At 41.2% G+C, this 18134-nt stretch overlaps 1 protein-coding gene and 1 pseudogene across 3 annotated transcripts in view; one reads left to right on the top strand and one right to left on the bottom strand.

Moving 5' to 3' along the window:
- LOC135698993 (uncharacterized) overlaps positions 1-18134 on the top strand; it is a 580872-nt gene that overhangs the window by 339176 nt on the left and 223562 nt on the right. The window lies entirely within an intron of this gene.
- On the bottom strand, positions 4160-9492 carry LOC135698983 (tubulin beta-1 chain-like; annotated as a pseudogene).

The raw sequence follows: 18134 nt of genomic DNA, 5'->3' as shown, positions 1-18134 counted from the left end.
TCTTTTTTTGCTGAAGAATAGAAGTAACCTTTCCACAGAAATCTGTTGCTTAATTGTTTTATTTCTGCGATATGTTTATTTGCTGGTGGAAAAATTTGTGCAACGTACCACAGCTTTGAAAAGATGTAAACGTTCAGAATTAACACTTTTTGTAGGAGATTGAGTATTCTACGCGAGTGAAGAGATATCGTATAATTTAACTTACTGATCAATTGCTTGTAGTTCTGTTCTACAGTTTGATCGAAATCCTTAAATAAATCGACACCCAAAATTATCAGATAATTGACTTCTTGGATCAGATGAGGTAAGGAACGACAGTTGTTAAGCCGCAAAAATTGAGATTTAACGAAATTCATTCTAATCTTAGCATAAATGCTAAAATAGTTGACTAGTTCCAGCACTCGATCAAACTCGTGATTGTTACGGATGAGAATGTTGATATCATCTGCATAGGCAATTATCCTTACGAAATAATTACCAATCAAACAACCATCGACATTGCAGTAAATCATTCGAATGAACGGTTCAATATATAAACAAAATAATGCCATACTCAGAGGACAACCTTGACGAACTGAAGTATTGATCGCAAACCCGTTCGTGAGAAATCCGTTAAATAGAACCTTTGAAGTTGCATTTTTATATAATCTTTTCATGCAGTCAATAAATACTGGTGGAAATCGGAATTTTTCCAACGTTGCCCATAAAAAATCGTGATCGACGCGATCGAAAGCTTTCTCAAGATCTATGCTTAAAAGAATTCCTTTGAAATTACGCAATTATTTTGATTTCAACAAGGAGTTACGGAGAATTCTAAGATTGTTGATACAGGATTGATTTTCAAGGCAGGCAGACTGACCCATACCGATAAGCCCTTTCAACAAAGTCTGCAATCTCACCCACAAAATCTTTGTGAATAGTTTGCAGTCCGTGTTGAGCATGCTGATTGGACGCCGGTTATTCAAGTCATGCTTGTCACCTTTCTTAGGTAACAAAGTTATAATTCCAGATGAAAACAAACCAGGAGGATATTCACCTTCGCACAGGTATGCATTGAATACTGCTAACATATCATTTTTGATAGTATCGAGATAGGTCTCATAGAACTCATATCCTAATCCATCCGGTCCTGGTGAGAACTTCTTGGAAACATTTCTTAAGACGTATTCTAATTCAGAAGAATCAATCGGACGAATAAGTCTTTCTCCTTCTTCATCTGTGAGCGTTTTGGTTATGAACCTTAATACATTGTGGTAGTTAGTATCGGTGTTAGGTTGTTTACAGAAGATCTGCGAGAAATGATCGAAGATAGTTTTCTTTAGTGTAGATGCATGAGAAGTTACCCTACCATCAACTCGAAGACTTAATATTTTTGATGGAGTTGACTTTAAAAGACTAGATGTTGTTTGGTATAAGCCCATTTTTTTCATTTTCGAGAATGTTACACTCTTTGATCGTATGAGATTAAAAAGATAATTTATTTTGTTCTATCGTCATGAGTTTAGACTTAACGATTTTCGTTTCATCCAAAACGGTTTCTCCTTCTTTTTGCTTTTGAAACAACTCATTCATACATTGATAGTAGAAACTTTTTTCTCTACCAATTTGCTGGTTGATAATGAAACTTTCAGTCTTGAAAAACCGTTTGGTGCTCGATTTGAAATCATTATTCCACCAAAAACTCAAGTTCAGAAAAGAATTCCTTCTTTTGAGAGAATCGTACATTGATGTAAAACGAGTTTTCATGCCGTCATTTTTTTAAATAGTAAGAGTTCAATTTCCAGTATCCTCTGCCAATATAACTGACATGGCTCACATCTGGGACATTCAGTTTAATCATCACTCCATGATGGTCCGAGAAGGATAATGGTAGTGTTCTGATATTTTTAACTAGTTTTATAAAGTTTTCGGAACCATAAAACCGATCTAAACGTGATTTCGAAGAGCCTCTATAAAAAGTGAAATTAATTCGATTGTTTAAAAGACATATTTCAACATCTTTTAAATCAAGACTACTTGTGAGTTGTCTGAGACCATGACAAATGTTGCTTGAACCTTTCGTATCAGATGCCTCGAGCACACTGTTGAAGTCACCAACTAGAACATTTTCTTTCCCATGAGCCAAATGAACCAAAATTTCTTCTTTGAACAGCTTATCCCTCTCTTTTCTGAAATTGCTCCCTGAGTGTGCTTAGATGTTGATGTAGTTAATTGAATCAATACATATTGACGTCAAACGACCATTACAATTAAGTATGATTTCCGAGTATTCGACGCTGTTCCTCACTAGAATTCCCGTACCCTTACCATCTTCACTGATATTGACGATAGTCATATGGCTTTTCAAAAAACAAAAGTTCTCAAAAGATAGCTCCTGAACAAAAACAATGTCTAAATGATTATTCCATATGAAATCCCTTAACAATGTTTTTTTAACGTCTGAGTTAATAGCGTTCAAATTAACCGTGGCAATGTTTCGAATAAATGACATCGATGACTAGTCGTTTAAGGAGGGAGCGAATAGGAAGATCTCAACCGAACTCTCAAGCACACTAACAAATCATCGCTCACACTATTCTCATCCAGTCACCAGACTACTTCCGTTCTCCACCTTTCTTACCTCCGCCCTTCATTTCACTTCGTGATCTCGATCGAGTCTCCAATGCGTCAAGCACCGGCAATTGCTTCTCCTCCACCCTTCCCTTCTTGGTTCTCGATAGGCCTCTCTTCGCTGTTTCATCACATCCCGAGCTCTCATTGTCTGTGGATATCTGCGTTGACCGTTTCGTCGAGCTTTGGATACCAACCATCTTACTCGCACCCGTTTCACCGTGTTGTTGGTTTGCATCTATTGACTCATTCGGTCGTGCTACGAATCGTACCTCCTTCCCATCTGGTTTCGAAGAAATTTCCTTGGTTTTCAAGGGCAACGAGGTCATCTCTAGTGTTGTAGTTAGCTTGGCATCCGTTCGAGCATTGTTCGCTTTTGCACCGGGCACAATCCCGCTGTACGATACATTGTTATCCGCTGGTTTCATGGCCGCCAGCTTGGGGCAGTCAGCCTTGATATGTCCTTCCGATTTGCAGAAAAAACACTTATTTTTCAGGCCATCGAAATAGATCCGAACTTTGAAATGCGCAATGTACAGGTTGGCTGGTATATCCTTCGCTATCTCCATATGGACACCACGAATACCACTGTAAACGCTACATCCATAGTCAGCAGGGTAACGCTCGCGAACATGTTGTCGGATTGTGCCGAACTGTCCCAGTACTGCAGCTATGTCCTTGTCCTCTGTTTCCGGTGGAAGATTAAAGATTCTCACGTACCTGAATAGTCTGCTTGCCACTTCCAGCTTGACGTAGATGCATTGTCCATCGCTATATTCGAACCGGTCCTGCTCCTCCATATTGCGCACAAATTGGCTAAATCCCTCGTCGTCCAGAAACTTGATGTAGAAGCAACGATCATTTTCATCTTTGTAAATGGAGTGAACATTTGCCGCTGGTATCTTCAAAATTCTTGCTGTGAACCGTAGTACATCCAAATGAACTGGTGTTTTGGCCGCATTTCCAAAAACGATTTTCAACGTGTTCTTCCTGGTTTTGTCCATTTTTAAACTATTCAGTGAATAGATTCCGATTGAAGGTTAGGATCACACGAAGTGTGAAGAATAACCCAGACGTTCAGTTTGAAGAGCACTGATCACAACGCGTGTAGTCTCAACAAAGTCCGAGTGCTAACTGACTTGAGACGTTGGGATTTGCTTTAATCATCCGCTTCACCTTTCCCTTCGTCTTTTTGTTCTCCGGTCCCGGTTTTCTTCCAGCTCCTTTGCCGTGGTCCAACGTCAACCGCTCCTGGAACCGCTTCAACACTCTGGAGACGGTTGAATGGTGAATGTTCAACATTTTTCCCAACTGCCGGTGTGACAGGTCAGGAAATTCCAGGTGTTTGGAAAGAATTTTCTCTCTCAACTCGCGTTGGTTCACCTCCATTTTCGTTGAATCGAAAAACACGACTTCGAGTTTGACAGCATGTACACAATACACATTAATGAGAAAGTGTGCAAAATTTGGTTGATTTTTACCCAATGGTAAAAAAGTTATGCCCTGTTGAATGTGTCGCAATAATTTCGTGTTCGCCCTTTAGTTCCCATTACAGGCAAACGACATTGCAGCGACGATTGAAACCCGGCACCTGGAACGTGACGATGAGACCGGACACATTGCCTAGGTTTCAAGGCGGTCTTAGCTAGGAGCTTCAGTTAGTTAGTGAGTCTCAAACAGTAATGTACTAAAAGTATGCTTAAGTGAAAGTAGTGAATAAACAAATAGTGCTAAGTACAAGTAGAAAAACTTTTTCTAAGAATACTCGGCTGACATCCGTTTCATAAGTATATACACTACCAATCATAAGTTTAAAGACACCCCCCAAAAACCATGCAAATATGTTTTGTTCAATGATGTCTCATTTAACGTTCAATTTTTGATCTCCTAAGGTTATTTGAATGGTATGAATGGTATAGCATAAGTGTTCTACAACTACGTTTATTTCAAAATTTGGCCAACCCAATTCTGAGAAAATCAGTCACGATTCTTCAGAGAAAATTTTGAAAAATATTGTAACTTTGGGTGAACTTTTAGCACACAGAATTATATTGAACAATTTACCTACGAGAAAAGTTTCATTCAATACCTTTCAAATGATCTAAAGAGAACGAAAATTGAACGTAACATGACAGAGATGTGAATATAACAAATTTGTCATGTTTTTTGGGGGTGTCCTTAAACTTATGATCGGGAGTGTATGTATATCAGAGTGGTTCAAAATATCGATTTTGCTCCACCAAACTTAATCGATTTCAAATAAGGATCTGGTAATTCTCTAAAAAAGAGGAAATGGCTCTAATGTTGGCCTTTGGATCTAATATTGGGCCCGTCTCTAAAAATCTGCTATTTATCAATATTATCTAGATGAACGCGTCATTGGGACGGTACTAATGGATATTTTTGGTTGCTATTGAAAATTTAGTCGATTGCTGAATGTATGTATGGGCCCAAATTAGGGACACTTAGGATTACATACATTTCCCCTAATTATCCTGACGTTCAATCCAAATGCGATACTGTACAAAGTTGTAGCTGAGAAGATTTCTTAAAGATGGCAAACTTTTCCGCAGATCATTACAGCGAAGAGCTTAAGGGATGGTCACTCTACACACTTGTTTTGCTCCAACTTTTTTCTCACTGTACCTCAGTGTGCCGCAGCTGGCACGGCAGTGCCAAGAAGTAATTGAACTGACTTTTGTTTGCTTGTGAATAGTGAATTGTTTGGCAACCCGGTATTTTGACAGCTCTTGATTTTGTTTTGTTTTTCGAAACCTGAGAACTCAATTGACGACGACGATTTTGGACGGCCGGAGCCGAAAAGCGACAGCGTTCAAGAAAGTGGTGGACGCTTTGTGCTAGTCACGACTGTCGGATCTTCGGAATCGAAGGGCGCTAAGCGCAAAGCCATTTCAAGCGACGGACAGACGAAGAAAACCAACGGAAGATCAAAGCCATGAAGCAGCTGTACAAACCACCGATGGTAGAGGAAATCAATCGGTTGAAGGAAACGGAATAGGCAAACATACTTTTGAATATAAAAACTAATAAATGATCCATAATTTAGCAATACAATTGTAAAAATGTACCATAAACATATTGCAATTGATCCATAACACATTCAGCAGGAAACCTTAAACTAAAGAAAGTGATCCATAGAAAATCAAGTTTGCACACTTAAAAATATAGCCATGTTCGGATTAAGCTAATATGAAGCCTAAACCAATCTTACTGCTTATAATAAAACCTATTTCAGCTTCAATCTGTCCAAAACGAGACTGCTCTGAGGAAGTTGCTTTCATTAAGCCGAACATTCTTGATGAAACACATCGGATATAACCTTAAAATGTCAGAGGGATCAACAGCACCGTTGAGTGAAGAACAGAACAGCGATCGAAACTGTACGCTTTGTGAAGGCCATGGCCTCGTAGAAAATATGGTCCAGTGTGATGTCTGCGATTTCTGGACCCATTATAGTTGTGCTGGTAAGACAACAGCTGTAAAGGAGGTTCCGTAGACGTGTTCGAGGTGCACACATATGCTGAAGATGCCGAAAAAAATCAAGAAGTCTGTCCCAAAGAAACCGCCTAGCAGAAAGAATAGTGCGAGGAGTGATGCCGGAACCGAATCTGGAAAAGGAAGTACCAATGAGGTCAGCTTGGAGGAGTCCCTAGACCAGTTGAAGCAGGAGAAAAGCGCTGGAGGAAGATAATCCTTCATAAAAAGCGATAGGAGGCTGAGCGGGAGATTTTTCAAACCGAAAGTTATCTTCCGTCACTCTTTCAACAACAGATTTGGAATTGAGGCAATTATCCTAATTTAGCAGTAAAACGTGTTGTAGATGGTTTGGAATTGCACGATCTTATCCTCTTTTTTCTCGTTCTTACTCCGACCTATCTAAACTCACAGTTCCGTTGAACCAAACCTGACGTCTGCTATTTCTGACAGCGACCGTTACCGTAGCTCTCCAAATCTACGTTCTTATTATGGTGTGTTCCAATTCTAGTGTATGGGATATAGGGGAATTTACGTATTCTCGTCAATCTAAGCAGCTTCTGCACTTCTATTAGCATTTTCTCAGTGTCACGCACACATATGACGTGTCTGTTTGTTTACATTCATCTGCTGCTAGCAATTTTATCCGTTCCAATCAACAAAACTGTCCAAAACGGTTTGAAAACGTTTTTAAGGCGCTCCAAACTTCTCAGGTGAGTGTGACTATTGTCGGCAGCCTCTTTTACTTCGGCAACCTTTCCGTTTAAACTGCGTGTTAACCAGCTGTTCTATTATCGGCAACTCGAAATCAGTCGTATTTTGATGTACTTATGTTTCTTTTGAAGAAAGACCTGGCATAACAGGTTTGCTCAGTCGTAAAAATGTATTAGGATTGAAGCTGAAAGACTAAGGAACCGTTTAAATACATTCAGCGAAGTGTTTTAGTGAGAAAATACATCGGAATTAACGTTTGAATTGTGGTTGCCGAAAACAGTCGATGGCTGCCGAAGCCATCATTTACCCTACTTATGTTTTTTCATGTTTTGGACATTTTTTTTAAATTTGACTGAAAAATTGCTACATTACTGCGTAGCTACTCAGGTTTACTGTTCTGTTGATCATTTGGATGTTTTTAATGGAACGTTTTTCAATATTTATGGATCGTTTTATCAATTCTAAAGGTGCATTCTTAGGGCTGCCAACGGAATATTTCTACCACTCGCATCTGTTCCGTCTGCAGGTGGAAGAGATGCTAAGCGAGCTGAAGGTGAAATTCAAGGTGTTAAATTATAATGAGCGTTGGTTGGGGGCTTTCCGGAAGTTTTTGAGGACGGTAAAATATGCGGACAATGAACGATCTCTGAAGGATGTGGATTATGAAAGGGTTGATTGCCAGAAATCGTCACCGAGACTAGATGATTCAAATTGCCATAGGTAGGGGTGGTGAGCTTCAATGTTCGGAAGCAAATGTCGTATTTTCCACTAGCTGATAAACACTTAGCGTGACGTTGTATAGCTCTACGACGGTGGGAAAGACTTTGTGTGATGGAACGATGGAGAACGGGTTCATGATGCTATCCGGGTATTCTTCTCGAATCTTCAAGATCAGTAGCGTGCCCATGCTTGTGGAGAGGAAGGTATTTTTGCTACTGAGTTCCACAAACGTTACAAAAGATTTACAAATAATTTACCTGAGCCAGTTCCACCGCCAAGCGTGTGCAGAAGCTGAAAGCCCTGCAGGCAATCGCAACCCTCGGATTCCTTACGGACAATACCAGCACAGAATCCACCAGTTCGGCACCCTTGGTGTAGTATCGTTTGACCCAGTTGTTACCAGCACCGGATTGTCCGAAAACGAAGTTATCCGGTCGTAACAGCTGTCCAAATGGTCCTGCTCGGACTGAATCCATAGTTTCCGGCTCAAGGTTGATCAGAACCACTCGTGGGACGTACTTTCTTACGGTCACGGGAGTCGATTTTGAAGAATCACTGGCTGGACTTGATAGAGATTCACGGTTGTGGTTTGTAATAATTAGATTGTATTGTGGCAACATCAATAACAAATTATGACACATGCACACTGCGCAGGCGCAAAAAACTTCAGTGTTGCCAGTAGCTTTAAATATCATAAAAATGGTAACCATGGGTGCCAAACAGCGACAATGACTGCGCCCGGAAGTGCCCAAGTTTGCATGGGCACGATACTGTGAAACACATATGTTTCACAAATAATGAAGCCGCTGCAGTCACCTTGATTACTAACCCATTTATTTCCAATTGGAATCTACGGACTAGAACCATAGAGGTAACTCTAAGACCAGAAGGTCCCGAAAAAACGTGCTCAACTTTTTGGCACAGCTTAAGGTTCAATTTACTTTGATGCATTTTCGAAAAATTCAAAAGCAGTTTTTTTCAACGCATTATTTCGGATTGCTAAAAGCTCGCGTTATTTTGTTTAGAATAGCAAAAGGAATCGAATAGTGCAAGCATTTTGCAATCTGAACTAATGCGTTGAAAAAAACTGCTCTTCAATTATTCGAAAAAGCATCAAAGTAAATTGAACCTTAAGTACTATCTTCGGTCCCAAGCTAATCGATGCAACCCTCGAAACATAGGAAAATCCACGAGCCCCTCATTTTATCTGTCAAACTTTCATAGCGAATCAAAACAAACATAGTGTAGTACTAGAATTTCAACTAGAATGGGGTACGTTAATCGATTTGTTTGAGACCAATAGGCTAGGCAAGTAGTGAGCCAATTCGAAATCGTTAGTTTCCAACCGGTGCTAAAACTGTTAGCAGAGACGGATAACTCGTTTACTTAATTTCGTTTCGGATGGGTGAAAGCAAACAAACCGTTGCCTATTTCCTAGAAAATACATTTATCTTTCGATTTCAGCTGTCCTCTCTTTGGCACGCTCCCCATATTATCGCCCTTCTCCCTGGTAGCAATCCTATTAAATGAAAACGATCGACAAAAAAAACGAACTTCCACATACACACACACGAGTTCTCGCTAATAACCGTCCGAAATGGATGACGCAATAAAGACCTAATGTCTAATGGACCAACAGATCTTTGCTCGTTATTCGTTCCATTTATCTCGGTTCTACGGGGGTTCAAATGCTGCTGCGCTGGTCATCGTCTATTAGAAAATAAAAAGCAACAACCGTACTTCCGGCTCGGTCCGGGGTCGCCCGCACCGGATGGACGAAGCAAACCACTTTTCGGTGGCTCAATGTGTTTTTTCACTTTCATAGAGGCGAAAGTTATGTCCAACCATTAAAGCGAGTCCCTCGGTGAACCGGAAACTGTCCCCCACCAGCAACAGCCGCAGCAGCAGCAGCATCCCGCGCAGATTGCCGTTCAACTTAACGATGGCCACCATTCCCCTCGCTGCTGCTACTGCATGCTATTTCTTTCGCATGTTTCCTTTCTTTCCGACTTCCTGTTCAAGACGTGGAGGTGGACAGGACCGCGGTTTTCAGTGTTCAGCAGACTACACACCCGGCTCTAAATTGATATTTATCGCCCCGTAAATTATGACACCGAAGGCAGCCTCAGCATTCCCGGCGCGGTGCCGACCAAGGAGCAAGACGACGACGACGACCCACGACTGCCACAGGCTTCATGGTGTGAAAGTGTGTTCCTGGACGGGGTCATCCTGTGAAGCGATATCAAATGGTTGGTGAACTGGGGCTGTGTGATTTTGTATGGGGCGGGGCAGCCAGAAAATTTAAAACTGCTGTAACTCTTCTGAAAGCAATCTAATCTACGTAAGTTGTCCGGGGTGTTGAATAGATGCCATCCTACGTAGACTCCAGTAATAAGTTACAATCTCCAGGAAAACATGAAACTCCACCAATGTGATTAATATGATATGAAGTCATAAGATCTCGTATGTTGCCTTTTTGTGGAGGGTTTAAGCGCGCTGAGCCAGACGAGCTCGGAGAACTGAATGGCGATAAGAAATTAATTTATTGCTACAACAAAGTATCGTATACCGTAAAGCTTCTGTAACTAATCGGAATTAGGTGTCTAGTTCAGCCTTTCATATGTTCCAATTATGTATGTTTATTTGAGCGCTTTATAGCGACCATTGCATGCCAAACCAGAGCTGTGTGTGTGTGTGTGTGTGTGTACAATCTAACCCCCACTGTCCGGCAGTGTTATTATGGAAGAAAACTGCTTTTTATTACCCTTCAATTAAAGCAGGTTTAGTCCGGGAGTTAGAAGGTGTTAGCTCTATTGCAGCTCCAGTGACCCATTTCAGAATGCCTGGTAATTCACGACCACTCCGAGGTCACTTTTACTTACAATAAGCCCCGCATGTTCACTCTACCTTTATCAAATGGATAATGGTATCATAAACACACTTCCAGATTCAAAAAATATTATTTCCAAATCTGGCACGTATATAGTTTTGAAATTTGTTTAACTGTAATAAAACGATTTTACCAATTTTGTTTCGAATACCTCTTGATTCATCTGCTGACAGCACTTACTGGACCTTACCGGCGACCAACTCGTCTGCCCGGAAAAGCAACAACGCCTAAATCTCAAGGCTCTCCGGACGTCCCCTCGAAAATGCAATCGAGATATGTATAAGAACAATCTTCAACTGGAACGAACTCACCAAATCAATACATCCGGGAGTACATTCCCGATGCTTATTTTTCTCTCGCATGCCCGTCGTCGTCAAACGGCAAAAAAAGAGAACTCGTTGAGCAATTTTGTGATACGGAATTTTCACTGAACATGAACCGCGAATTTACGAACTTCACCACTCCCAACTGCGAAACACGTTCAGAAGCACTTTTGGTACACTTTCGATCAATTTCTTTCGAACACACAAAAAAAAGTTTCAAGCAGCGAGCCAACATCAACACCGATTGTGCCGAACTCTTTCACGCACCTTGCAGCGCGTAAATAAACTGAAATTAAAAATTATCACTCGCGATGCCACTAATTTCTGGTCCGGGAGAAAATCAAATAACGCAGATTGCGAAATTTCTTCTGATGCTTGCAAACATGTTGAATCACGTTTTCTTTCTCTATTCTAAAACTTCCCGGAAAGCGAGAAAACTACCAATCACACACGTATAAACGTCCGGGAGGCAGAGCGCCAGCGCTAATCCGGCAAATGCAGCCGAAAACTATCCATTGCATGCCAAACCAGAGCTTGCCGAAAAATCATCAGGTGAGGTGGCAAACGCTAGAGCGTCATCCCAGGAGACAGTGCATAAATTTTGATGAGATCACGACGGAAGATGCACTGAGAGATGCGCTGCAGAAGATGTACCTACCGATGAAAATCCAAATGAGAGTGGCTTACGATGAAGTCAGTTATGAGGCTTTTGAAAGCCACAGTCTGTTAGTGTGCTCGCTGAGGACTTGCTAGCAATTGGAGAGTTTCTGAATGGGCTTCGGGCACCATATGAGAAACTACACAGGTCAAGACAGATCTGAGCTGTGTAGAAGATGCGGTGGGAAGACTCTGCAAAACGAAGGACGGAAATGACAACATCAGCATACCAGCACCCTATTTCATCAACTGTCTTACCCTAAGCCACAAAACTAAATTCTTATCACATATTATTTATTTTATTTTTACTTTATATAGGAGATTTTCAACAGCAAGCTGTTTCATCTCCGGAAGCCCCAGAAGGGGGCTTCCCTAATTAAATTGTTGAGAGTTTGGAGAACCCAGAAGGGGTTCTCCGACATATTCTTTAAAGTAAATTTGTAACCGCAATGTAGTCCCATCGTGATTTTATTTAATGTACTGTGAACTTAACTAACCGTTCACCAATTCCAAGCGTTAGTTTTGTTGGCTGACCAAGTGTTTCTTTAAATATACTGTAAGTTGTATGCTATCTCGAAGACACAAACCACCACTGCGCCACCTATTTTTTGACCCGGTAGTTAATGCCCCATATTTAGAATTTAAATCAATTGCGTCGTAGAGAGTTGAACAGATTCTGGGTATTATATTATTAAAACAATAAACGGCTTCGTTTAATCTCTCTGTAATCTACCAATAGGAGGAAATTGCGCAGTAAAATTTAGGCTGTACCCAATCTATCCGGCGTCATCTTGTTCAATTGTGTGGAGTGCTTTGAAGAGATAAGTCGAAGATATTTTGAAGTGGTTTAAGAATTGTTAAAAGGTGTTAATTTAAAAAAGTAATAAACGGTTAATTAAACTCGAAGTAAGTCTTCGCGCGTTTATTAGTAGTATTTTTTATGTTTTTAACAGATTTTTTTAGTACATGGTCGAACATTAGCGACCAAATTTTGTCGAGCGAAATAGTGTTCGTAAAGAACGTTTAATATCTGTGAATTAAAAAACTACGAAATTCAGGTAAGCCTAATAAGTGTGCGACTAGTGAGCAAATTTATAAAATAAATAATCCGAGTTGAATAGGACAATTGTGCCCAAGCAACGTGGGCGGTTAGTGCGGGTTCGTACAGGAGGTTCGCCCAGGAGGCTAGTACCGGACTCAAGCCGTGCCTGAATTTTCGGATTGGCTTTCGGTTTGCTCTTTCGCCCAGTGTGCAGCGAAGACACCGACGTATATTTTGAACCGTTTGCCAGCGGCTGCTTTCGAATTCCGACCAGTTCACCATCCATCAGACCCTGGCTGTGCAATATCTTCCGTTCGTCGTATCACAGTGTTTTCGCAAGGCAATAAGTCGCAAGGTGTCGACCGAGCTAAATTCTGGCTGGTAACTCCACGCACAGTGGGGACGCATTTACCCCGAAATATACACCGGCGCGCGAAACACGTGAGTAGACCCACTACGGCTAGAGCCCGAAGCCGCCAACTCGTTGGTGACGACCAACGGAACCAAAAGGTTTTATCGATTGAGAATTTGGCATCTTGTATCGTGGGATCCTAACTACGAGGGACGTCCGACGCGGGAGCTGCGAAGCAGTTAAAGGTCAGATCTGAACAGTTTGTTACTCACAATACACTTTAGCACTAGATTAATTTAAACGCTAAAAACCAGTACAGTGTGACGTCACCTTAGGGCATTAGGTTTGCTTGAATTCGAAATAAATTTAGCTCTGAATTCGAACTTTACAATTTCAAATATCGGTTGAGCTTGATGAATTTAGCCGTTTTGAATTACGCGAGCGATTAATAAATAATAAATTACTTCTAGTTTAGTTGTAGCTCTCCACTTTATTTCGCGTCACGCAATAAAATTTTAATTAATAATTAGATTGGTTTAAGTTTATTATTTCCTAAACAATTCCCCTATGATAGATTATAGAGTTGTCTTTTTTTTAGTATTTTTCTGATTTGATGTAAATATTGGTTGAATTTTGTTTGATTGCCGTACGACGTTTGGGTTCAAAAGTGAGACCTCTGATTCTGGGACAACTGTGTAACCTGCCCTGAGAAGGCAGTTTCATCCCGGGCAATACTACCTGAGTAACGGTCCTTCTTCTGAAGGTGGCGCATAAATCGTTTACTTTGTGGGAACAGAAAGGAGCGTTACAAATTCTTTCCGAGTAATAATTAAGGCCTAATAAGCTTTTTTTAATAAGTGATTTTTTTCAGTACCAATAGCTGCTGTAAATGTCCATTTTTGAGCTGAATGAAAGCTTATTGAACGCAAAACTGCAGAGAACCTTTTTTGAAGATGTATTTTTTGCATCTATTTTAAACCTAAACTGAATTTCATATTTTTTTTTAATTTTCAAAAATCTGTCAATCAATAAAGCAACAAGCAAATCAATAAATGAAAAAGGCATATAATATAAAAAAGAGCCTATTACCTCAACGCAAACAATGACTTTGACGGCAGCCCTAAGTATGCACCTGTAGAATTGATGAAACGACTCATCAAAAAATCAAAAAATTTCCTTTAAAAACAACCAAATGATCCATCAAAACTACGGTGAAATCCCTAAAAAAGTGAGAATGATCCATACAAAATGTCGCCTTGATAACATCACGATCCTTAAAATGTTAAATCTACAGGCAAAAAGTGTGCGTCTGCCTTTGCTCAAATACTGCGTGCGGCTGTGGAATAGTTCTAGCGACGTTTCATCACTACCTAAAGCCCCACGTTGCCGAAAGCATTTCCAGTCGACTACAGGTATACCTCGATATAACGTTTCTGTCACTTATGACTTCCATCGACGATTTCTCGTAAATTATCTTTCAAACAAGCAAAGTAATATCTCCTTCGGAGAGATGAGATAATCTCCCATTTATTGGTAATATTAATTTGTATGATTCAATTGTTATTAGCGAGACATTGAAGATGGAAATCAAATGTGACATTTACGTTATATCGTGTATTGTGTTGTATTTACTGTATTGTGTTGCTTTTCTCGTCATGACCAACGTGGTCATCTCAAGAGAAGGCAGTAGTGTGGTTGTTGCGTGCTGTACCATCATCAGCATTGTTGACGGCTACTCCCGCCTTGAGTTGTTACTTTCAAAGTGTTTTATGTGTTACTTCATACCCGAAATTTGCGATTTTCAGAGTTGGTTGGAAACGCAATCTAACATGAAGTTAGAATGGTCTTAGAAGAGGGTGAGTAGATAGTTCCGTTAGAGTGCGGCAGTATGAAAATTGAATTCACTCGCACTTTTTTACGTGTAGATTTGAAGACATACTTCAAATCTCCTCATACATTGTATGAGTTAGGTAAAGAAGTGTGCGTTTGACTAGTACTGTCGCATTAACGGCTCTTCACTCATTTTCAACTTCTATTTCAATTTCCATACTGCCGTACTCTACCGGAACAACTATCTACCTACCCTCTCCTAAATACCATTCTCTAGCTAATAAATTATCACAATAAAGCTTCATGTTAGATAGCATTTCCAACCATCTCTTAAATAAATATCTTACATGTAGTTGAAATTTAAATATGTTTATGTACATGTAAACATATTTTTTTTAAATTTAATTCAATTTTTGAATTTTTTAAGATTATTCTAAGTCTTTTATCTCGAAAATTTCATTTAAAATTTTGAATAATGCATCAAGCTCGAAATTCTTAACTTTTCCTTAGTTTGGGATACCACAACTTAAGAGTTAGATCTTAAAAATAGCAATTCCCTAGAGCTAGTGATTATGTTTTAATATGATTAAATTGAGAATCTTAAGTAATTTTTAAGGCTCGAACATGTATTTCTTTGACATTTTATGCAATCTAAAATGTTATTCTATGTCAGAATCTTCTGTGACGATACTCAGAAATTTGTGGAAATGGTAATCTTAATTAACTGTGAAATATCTTTTGGAAATCTCTTTAAATTCTTTCAAAATCCGTATGAATTCTCGTAGAAATTTAATTAAAACTATCTTCAGGTTGAAACTCGTCAACGTTTTTTCTTCTTCTTTGATATATATTCCGCATTAGATTCTTTTGGAACAATCACCTCTTGTGAATTCTCCTTAGAAGTATTTTGACATAGAACTACATCTTTGTCAACTACATTGGGCCAATTGATTTTTTTTTTAATTTTCCGTAAAAAAAAAACTTTTTAAAAATGAACAAATGATAACTTTACCTCTGTTTTCATGAAATATACGTTTTTCCCAAACCTAGTCGTCATAATCGAGTACCACTTTGTTGCTCATCGTTCTGCTTGAACCTGAAAAGATATAAAACAGCACTGTGGGAGCCATACCGTGGCGGCCATCATGACGTAACGCAGTGCCTGAGGAGCCACAATTTTGGACACGGTACCCGCAACTGCAACATCAAGCCACGCTGCAGCACCTGCGCTCACGAACACGCCACTTCCGACTGCCCTGCGGATGGAGCCGTGGCGTTAAAATGCGCCAACTGTGGTGGTGCACATCAAGGTTCCGACAGACAGTGCTCCAAACGCGAGGACTTCAAACGCATGCGAAATCAGGTGTCAAGCAACAATCAACCAGGACGCAAGATGGACAAAACCCCAGCATTCAGGACGGAGGATTTTCTGCCATTTCATGCTCCTCAGCAAATGCAAGCGAATTCAAGCAACTTCCGGTGATTTTGCTGGCCAAAGCTCTCAATCCCCCTGGATTCTGGAGACAACCACCAACGCTAAACAACAACCCCGATCTGTTCTCAGCAGATGAACTGATGGAATTTTCGTCAAGATGACCGGTGCTCTTCGTAAGTGCCGCAATAAGCCCGAGCAGATCCAAGTCCTCGGTAAGTTCATCATCCACAATGGCGTCTAAACCGCTAAGTATCATCACCTGGAATGCTTGCTCTGTAAGAGCTAAACAGATTGAGCTTGCCGACTTCCTCCGCAAGCACAGCATCGACGTGGGTCTCGTAACTGAGACTCATCTAAAGTCCGGCGCCAGCTTCTGGTTGCCTGACCACAACATTATTCGGCTTGATTGCACCAGCTCCAGGGGGGTGGTGTTGCGGTCGTCGTCAAGAAAGGAATAAAATACCACACTCTGTCCCATATCCGCACCTCTATCATCGAGGCCATTGGTGTGGAGGTGGAGTCGTCAACTGGATACGTCCAGTTCATCCTCGTCTACTGCCCTCGAAAGTGTGCTGCCAGCAGTCGACTAGCGGCTAAATTCAACCTATCCACCATCACCCGTAACGGTTCCCGCTTCGTAGTTGGAGGAGATCTAAATGATCGCCATGAGGCCTGGAGGAACTACCAGCAGAACCAGAACGGTCGTCTGCTTTTCGACCACTCACAGCATGGGCTGTACTCCGTTTGGCTTCCGGATGAGCCAACATTCATCTCACCGGCGGGCAACCAATCGACGCTTGATCTGTTCCTGACAAATACCGGCTTGTCCAACGTGGCCCCTGCTCAAAGTCTGCACAAGGACTACTACCGCGTAAACTGGGCCCAGTTTGGACGCGTGGTAGACAGACACATCATCGACAACCCGCCGCTTGACACCGTGAAGGGCATCGACCGAGATAACCGTGGCTGACGAGGCGTACGTCCGACGAGTTCCTGTGAGGGGTAAGTTTATTGCCATTGATTCCCATACCCAAACCTTTTTTTCGCCTGAGAAATGTTCGTAGACGCCAGTTTCAGAGGACTGGAGATCTAGCGAGGAAACGTGAAATGGCCGATCTGAACAGGCAGATTGCTTCCAGAATGGTCTCACTCCGGAACGAAAGCTTCTGACGGCTCGTCCAGAATCTGGACGACCCTTTCAGACCATTCTGGAAAGTTGCCAAGGTCCTAAAGACGCACCCCAAACCCATTCCACCATTCAAAAATGGCTCATAATCACCTCTCAGGAGAAAGCAAATGCGATCGGCAAGTATGTCGTTTCATCGCATTTGCTTGGCTCGAATATCCAAAGTCCGCTCAAAGATCAGGTTGCGCAATGCGTTCAAAACCTAGATGCCTTCCCTTGTGTCGTGCCTCTGGTGGATATGATTACAGTACAACAGATTTGCTCAGCGCTGAAATGCACCAAGAACATGAAGGCTCCCGGGTTTGACGGTATATTCAACTTGATCTTGAAGAGACTCAGCATGAACGTGCAGTCTTTTCTAACCGCTATCTTCAACAGATGCTTGGAACTGCGCTACTTTCCAAGCATCTGGAAAGTAGCAAAAATCATACCTATCCGCAAACCCGGTAAGGATCCAACATTGCCTTCAAGCTACAGACCAATCAGCCTCCTTTCAGCCCTGAGCTCATTCTCAATCGTTTGGTCAAGTTTGCCGAGGAACACAACATTCTCGTTCCGGAACAGTTTGGGTTCAGAAAGGGGCACTCCACCAATCATCGTACTAGCATAACATCCGAAGCAACAAAGCTGTATCCAAGTTCACAACCATGGCCTTGTTAGACGTTGAAAAGGCGTTTGACAATGTTTGGCATGATGGACTTGTGCACAAGCTTTGTAACTTCAACTTTCCTTTGGATCTGGTTAAAGTCACCCGTAACTACCTCCAGCAAAGGTCGTTTAAGGTATCGTTGAATGGTTGTCTTTCAGACACGTTTTCCATCCCAGCAGGAGTCCCGCAAGGCAGTCTGCTGGGCCCCTTGCTTTACAGCATTTACACTTC

This window comes from Ochlerotatus camptorhynchus, unplaced genomic scaffold (genome assembly GCF_037179485.1).
Source record: "Ochlerotatus camptorhynchus isolate MF236.1 unplaced genomic scaffold, CSIRO-AGI_Acam_v1.1 ptg000100l, whole genome shotgun sequence".
Lineage (NCBI taxonomy): Eukaryota > Metazoa > Arthropoda > Insecta > Diptera > Culicidae > Ochlerotatus > Ochlerotatus camptorhynchus.
Note: the sequence above shows the minus strand (reverse complement) of the source record. Positions and strands in the feature narration are given on the sequence as shown.